Raw genomic sequence first — 7,405 nt, forward strand, 5'->3', positions numbered from 1 at the left:
GCACAGTGTAAGATTTCAATGCAGCTTACACAAAGTCAAACAAAACCTAGGACTTGCTGCTGCTCTGTCCAACACTTCATTCCAACCAGGTCAGATCAAAATATTGGTAGTCCCAAGAGATTCACTGAAATAGATCATTTTGAAGTAAAATAACAGCAAAAAAAAAAAAAAGACAAATCAAGATACTTCAGTAACCATATGTTCAACTCAATCAATTTAAATGGGTTTTATTTGCTTCCCACTAACAAATCTTTATTTCCATTCATGAGAGCAGTAAAGTAAGTGGACCATATTTAGCTTCTCAGCCCAGTAATTCAAAGGAAAACCCAAAAAGATTAGTAAAGAAAAATGTAAGAACACCCCCTAATTAAAAGAAAGAAAGAAAGAGAGAGAGAGAGAGAGAGAGAGAGAGAGAGAGAGAGAGAGAGAGAGAAAGGAAGGAAGGAAGGAAGGAAGGAAGGAAGGAAGGAAAGAAAGAAAGAAAGAAAGAAAGAAAGAAAGAAAGAAAGAAAGAAAGAAAGAAAGAAAGAAAGAAAGAAAGAAAGAAAGAAAGAAGGAAAGAAAGAAAGAAAGAAAAAGAAAAAAGGTTGAAAAGTGTTTCAGGTTTGTACTTCTAGTAGGAAAACAATATTTGAATGAAGACCCTAATGGCAAACCTCTGTAAAAGCTTCAGCCGCCTTTGAGGCAGAACGGTAGGGATAATCTTAGAAGCACCCCAGCTCTCCTGATGAGGTCAGAGGTATACTGGTTCAACATCCAGTAAGTGAGCTAAGCTGCTCTTCACTCAGCAAGGGCTCTGTTTGGCATTACACTTGACCTCCAAACTTGGCTGACAATTTACTGATAAGATTCATAACCTTTGAGTTGCTCTGATATTTTGACATATTTGCTGGGTTCTGGGCTACATCCTGGAAAGCTACCATGACTTCTGGATCCTGCATGGCTGCAAGAACCTCTAGATCACTGAGGATTTCATTGAGTCCAGTCATTCCTGCCATTCCAGGCATACCTCCCTCCCATTCCGGACATTCCTCCAGGGAAATTACCAGGTATTCCCCCAGGAGCACCACCTGGAAAAGAGCCATGTTGAGCTCCGGACTGTCTTCTGGCTTCTTCTTCCCTCTGGGCTCTCTCATGCTCTTCTCGAGCCTTCTTCACCCTTTCTGTTCTTTCTTTTATCTCTTGCTCTTCACGTTTTCACTCATATTTTCTCCCATGTTCAGCAATTTTTTTTTTTTTTCTGAGCCCAACGTCAGACCTCTTTCAGCATTGCACTGGCATCCTCGTCATCATCCAGTTTACAGGCAAGGGCAAGATCATGAGCTTCTCCTTCCAGTGACCCAGGAGTCAGTGTGCTTTTCCTTGCCATTTGTATGGCTGAGCTGAATCAGGGTTTATTTCAATGGCTCTGTCCCAGTCTAGGATGGCAGCATTTGGCTTCTGTAACTTGACAAACACACTAGCTCTCTTAGCATACAGAATTGCCAAGAGAGGATTTAACATGAAGGCATCAGTGAACAAGTCAATGGCTTTCTGCAGCTCACCGTCATTTAGGGCTTCAGTGGCAGCCGCCTTCTTTTCATTTGCATGATCTATCATCTCCTCAGTTATCTCTGCATTTTCCTCTCTCATCTCTTGAGGGGCATCAGTGTCTGGCTCAATTACACCCTTACTGTCAATTTCTAGATCACTCTCCTCACTTGACGGTTCATCCGTCTTTGTGTTTTCCTCTGTCTTATTATCTTTTTCCTTCCTTGGTATTTTCTTCTGACTTAGTTTTATGAGTACAAGGAGGTACTTTACCCACCATGCCCTCCCCCGACTCCCTCGGGAAACGCATTTCCTTGGTGTGCAGGACGCTTGGGTCCTGCTTACTCATCTTCACGAAGGTGGTGGGCGGAAGTGGAAGCCGGAGGCCAGGCCCCGGTGCCACTCATGACCAAGTAGAAGGGCAGAAAAAAATTTTAAAGATTTTTCTTTAAAAAAGATTAAAATTTCCACGTAAAATGTTTTTAAAAAGATTCACATACAATATTTTCAGAATAATCAGACTTTACAATATTTTCAGAATAATCAGAATTTTACTTTTATGTAAAATGCAATTTCAAATGGATGTGTCAAATGTACAGCCTTGTTAAAAAGCGTGGTATAAACAAACATTAATGGGGAAAGGTATTGTGGAGGCATTGCATATGTATTTTTATCAACAGACAAATAAACTTGAATTAGTTCACAGGAAAGAAAAAATAATTTAAGTAGGAAACAAATCATCTACTTATATTCATCAAAATGGAACAAAAATATTGAAGTACATTTGTTAATGATGAAACAGCATCATTTTGTATTTTTATTAACTATTATTATTATATCTGCATATTTTGTAGAAGAGAGTGTAATAATTTTGATATATGTATACAAAATACAATATAATGTTACAATAAAGATATATAATATTTTAATCTCCATAAACATTTTATTAACATGAAAGTGTGTGTATTTGTATGACAAAGTGTGATATTTCAACATATGTACATGATATGTTGAATCATATCAATATGTCCTGATCAATAACCAAGTCAGAGTAATTCATCTTTCCAGTTATTTACATTACTTTGTGTTTGGAGACTTTAAGTTCCTCTCCTCTAACTACTCATGAGGTATACTTCAAATATTAGGGTGAACTGTAGTCACCCATGGACTCTTGAACACTAAAACTTATTTTATTACTCTGTGCTTTGATGCTTATTAGCCAATCACCCCTCCCCCACCATCCTTCCCAGTCTCTAGCAATCATAAATGTAAATTCACTTGTTTCCAGGTTCAATATATAAAAGAACATCCTGCATCTGTCTTTCAGTGTCTGGTTCATATCACGTAATATAATAGTCTCCCAGTCTACCCATTTTATTGCAAATGATGGCATATCGTTCTGTTTGTCTGAATAATACTACATTCTCTTAACTCCTTCGGCTGTTGATGGACATCTACACTGATCCCATGTCATAACTATTGCAGCACTTAGTATTCATGTATTTCTTTCACATGATGATTTCATACTCCATCCAAAGGAAGAATATGTACATACAGAATTGGTTAGTTGACCACATTGCAGAGGGAGTGTTGACTTTTTCCAGAGCCTCCATGCTCTTTGCCATATTGGCTGCACTAATTTCCATTACCATCTGTAGAATATAAGTTTATCAGAGCTAGATTTCCAGTGTCCAAATAACAATCATGAGACAGGAAAGAAAGTTCAATGAGGATCAGACCTCCTTGGAAATCCAGTTGTGTGGGAAATTTTGGATCACTGATCTTTGAAGCAAATCCTTACTTGATGAAAATGCCTGAGAAACCTTTGGATATGGAGAGAATCAACTTAATGGTAGCATAGTTTGAACCTTTCTATGCAGGAACCTCAGTTATTATGGTTGAAGTTGTTGAGCTTTGTACCTGTATTGTGTCAGGTGGACTTGTGTTAACACTGAGTATTGGTAATGAAAGTATTTAAGAAAGGACTACCTCAGATCCTAATTGTTTCTTGAATTTTTGTAATTTTACTTAAAAATAATTCATTAGCAGAAGCTTTCAAATTAACAAAAATATTATATACAATATATGTACTTAATATATATGTAATAAACTTCAAGATTAAGTGTCTATAGGAGCAAGGGAGTATTTTTAAATATGTACAAAAATATTTCATCATAATTTCTTTTTCTAAATTACACATTTTAGACTTATTTTGGAATATACTTCTTTGAAAATCAGATAACATTTTGAATGAACACCATCTGAAAGTTCTGATAATTTTCCTTGTGATCCCTTTCTTAAACAATTTAAGTGTACCTATGCAATATTTCATTCTATATTTATATTTTGCCTTATGAGTCCTTTTTTCTTTTAAGCTAAAGTCATAATTTTAATTATAAAATTTTTACTTATAAGAACTATACTGTAATAGATACACCTAATAATAAAATAAAATAATTATAATATATTGAGTAAAAATAGCTTATAGGAGCTGATGGTAGTGAGCACCTTTAACCCTAGCACTTGGGAGGCAGGGGCAGGAAGATCTCTGAGTTCGAGGCCAGTCTGGTCTACAAAGGGAGTTCCAGGACACTCAGGACTACACAGAGAAACCCTGTCTTGAAAAATAATAACTTACATGGTGGTGAGAAGTGACTCACTTGTAAAGACCTTGCTGCATAAGTATGAGGACTGAATTTAGATCCCTGACATCCACATAAAAAGCTGGACATGAGGCTTAGGTAATAGGATCCCTGCAGTCCACTAGTCAGTAACTTTAGCTCAACAGGGAGTTCAAGGTTTGGTAAGAGACCATGTCTCAAGAAATAAGGTAGAGCTGGATCCAGGATGACATCACATGCAACTTCTGATCTCCACATGCACCCCACACAAGTCAACACACATGACCATGTACACACACATGCACCATACACAAAACGTATGTTAGTTAGTGTTACTAATCCTGCATCATTAATAAACTAAATTGTTTGGTTGGTTGGTTTTGGTTTTTCTTTTTTTTTTTTTTTTTTTTTTGGTTTTTTGAGACAGGGTTTCTCTGTGTAGCTTTGCGCCTTTCCTGGAGCTCACTTGGTAGCCCAGGCTGGCCTCGAACTCACGGAGATCCACCTGGCTCTGCCTCCCGAGTGCTGGGATTAAAGGCGTGCGCCACCAACGCCCGGCTTGGTTTTGGTTTTTCAAGACAGGGTTTCTCTGTGTAGTTTTGATGCCTGTCCTGGAGCACGCTCCATAGACCAGACTGGCCTCGAACCCACAGAGATCCGCCTGGCTCTGCCTCCCAAGTGCTGGGATTAAAGACAATTAAATTGTTGATAGGTGTATGTGTCTATAAGAACTGACCAGATTTTGGCAGGCGGGGAGGGGGGAGGTGGAGGGGAGCAGGGGAGAGTCTCTGTTTTCCTCACTGAAGCTGAGGAATGTAGCTACATATAAGGAGAGATTAGGAAGCTTTGCAGTTGGCAATGGGGAAGGAAAAGATCTGGAAGGGGACTAAATGTGGGAGGGAAGGAAGAAAAGGGGAAGATGAAAACAAAATACTTTATTCAACTAAATCTAATGTGACAATTCTCCTCAAAAAGAAAAATTCCCAGTGGCTCTAATAAAGCACACTGCCCCTTCTTCACCAAGCTTTAACAACGGGATGTTTAGTCTCTGACAGCCTGAACCAAATTCGGAAAAGTTGGAAAGTGAAAACATGTCATTCTTCCTATTGCTAGAACCAATGATTTATTCACTCCACTTATTCTTTACTACAGACATTACCTATGTAAGTTACAAATAATTTCAAATCCCCAACAACAGTAAGAAATGAAATTCAAAATCACCCTTTGCTAGCCTTATTTTAGCTTCCTTTAAAACACTTTAAACCTCATTGGTTGGTTCTTCAGTTAATACCATGAGTCAAAATAAAATGCTACATTTCTTAATTTATCATTTTGCCCATATTCATATTCTCTGCCTTAAAAAATAAGAAACATTATTTTGTTTTGCATTCTTCTCTTGGTAAGGCTAGTTCCACAAACTTGAATTTCTAGTCTAGTTAGTAATTGAAATCTGAGTATAATAAACTTCTCTTTTTTTAGAAATTTTAGTGATGTCTATTGTCTCTGCACTGTGTGGGATGAGGAAGTCTACTACGCCCCTCCCCCCCCCCAAACGAAAAACAGCTAGTTCTGCCTTCCTGTTCTCATTGCCTCCACAGACTCTGCTGGCACTGGCTTCCTCTTCCTCCTCTGTGTCACAACCTACAGCCTCTACTGGCACTAGAACATCTGTGGTGCTTATCCTTAGCTTATTTAAAAACATAGAGTATGAAAATACCCTCTACTTTTCATAAACCATATTCACAAACATCACTGCAAGTTTTTGACTCCCAAGTTCAAAACTCCCTCCCTTAAGATCTCTCTCCAGCTCAGTTGATGTGGCATGTCTGTACCCAGCTTCCCACTCATGCCCCTGCTCTGCCTCTGCCCCTCCTAGTTATTTGCCTTCAATGCCTAGGACACTGTAACAGCTAATTTCTCTTCATTCTTTCTTTCATATCACTTCCAGTTTGCTTTTCTGAACTCACAGCTGTTCAGTTCAAAATACGTTTATTGGGTTACCAAAATTAAAGCAAGCCTTATTCTAAGGCAAATGTTCAAAATGTGATAAGTGGGCAGAGCAAGGTCTTAAATGTTATGAAACAGCATAATTTCAACTTTATATAAATAAGTGTAGTAAATATATGTCCATATTTGTATGTTAAGAAAATGCCAAACATTAACATGATCTCCCTGGGTATGTGTTACCAAATGTTTGTTTTCCTAAATGAGTTTGTCACTTCTATATTTTAGAATATGTGCTATGCACCATGTTAGAGGGCATTTAATTTTGTCTGATGCAAGAGTAAATGTTCAGGGAAGCTAGAGCCATACTGCCAGAGCAGTCAGGATTCAGAAGATAATGGATCATTTCTAGGCCAGCAAAGATGACGAATGCATTTTAGGTAGGAAGGGGAACTTGGAAGAATTATATATTGCTCTCAAATGTCTGGAGAGTAGCATAGAAAAATATCAATAAAAATAGGTAAGTTCAATTTAACAAAATACTATCTATTTTGTAAATTTGCTGGTCACTCCAGCAGAATTTGACTTTTGTGGTCCTGTTCTGATCTTTGCATCAATGAGTTAATATATAATAACTTCAAAACTTTTTTCTTTTTTCACATTTTATTTTGGATTTTTATTTATTTACTTATTTGTTTCTTTTTGAGGCAGGGTTTCATGTAGCTTAGTTGGCTTTCAACTCTTTATGCAGCCAAGAATGACCTTAAACTTCTGAGCCTCTTGTCTCCACTGTGCTTGGTGTATGTGATGCTTAGGTTTAGCCCAATGTTTCATGTACACCAGGCAGGCACCACTCTATCAACTGGTTTAAGTAATAACAAATACCCTATAACAGGGGCAAGCTATCTTCCAAAGCTTAGAGAGCCCCTGCCCAGAGAACTGGTATTTTTTCACTCAATATATAAAACCTTTGAAGCAGGCTTGGGTTTTGATGTGATGGAGGAAGGTAGGTAGATGAAAAACAATACTGATCTCTGAAGTAGAATTTGGATGCTAGTCTGGAGACAGCTAAGTAGTTGTGTGTTTGGGAGAAAACATTGGTACCTCTTCTGCCTTCACCTTTCTAAATAAGTCACTAAATAATCTCCTCTGGCTCCAAATTCCAAGATCTATAAAGATAAAACATAGGTGAGCTGACTTTATTCTGTATCTTATTTTGCTCATTTGTAAATTGATGTTCAAAGTCCCTTTGCTGACTTTCCTATCTACATTTTAATAACTGTGTGAAATGAAGTAAGGAAAATATGAGT

General features: G+C 37.7%; 1 pseudogene; it reads right to left on the reverse strand.

Moving 5' to 3' along the window:
* Positions 1 to 592: 592 nt before the first annotated feature.
* Positions 593 to 3,155, reverse strand: LOC114690991 (annotated as a pseudogene).
* Between the last annotated feature and the right edge of the window lie 4,250 nt (positions 3,156 to 7,405).

Source organism: Peromyscus leucopus, chromosome 7, assembly GCF_004664715.2.
Source record: "Peromyscus leucopus breed LL Stock chromosome 7, UCI_PerLeu_2.1, whole genome shotgun sequence".
In the NCBI taxonomy this organism is placed as follows: domain Eukaryota; kingdom Metazoa; phylum Chordata; class Mammalia; order Rodentia; family Cricetidae; genus Peromyscus; species Peromyscus leucopus.